The sequence below is a fragment of the Eptesicus fuscus genome, chromosome 12 (assembly GCF_027574615.1).
Source record: "Eptesicus fuscus isolate TK198812 chromosome 12, DD_ASM_mEF_20220401, whole genome shotgun sequence".
Taxonomy (NCBI): domain Eukaryota; kingdom Metazoa; phylum Chordata; class Mammalia; order Chiroptera; family Vespertilionidae; genus Eptesicus; species Eptesicus fuscus.
Window position 1 is genome coordinate 32,532,234 of NC_072484.1, and position 279 is coordinate 32,532,512.

Below are 279 nucleotides of genomic sequence, written 5' to 3' on the forward strand. Positions count from 1 at the left end.
CCTCCGAGGAAAGAAGGAGAGGGTGACCTGGGATGCTCTCCCCCGTGCTCGTCTCCCTTCCCGGGGAGGGGGGTGCTCCCCATCCGGCCACAGGCCCGGCGGGTGGAGGAGGGGTGAGGGCGGCGCCAAGGGTAATGAATAATTGAAGTAGAGGGAGGAGGAAGACGAGGAGAAGGAGGAAGAGGAGGAGGCCGGAGCCACCGGCTCAGGGTCCTCCCCACTCCGCACCCCACCCCCTCCACCTCCCGGAAGTCGCTCCCCGCCTCCCGCTCCGCCAAC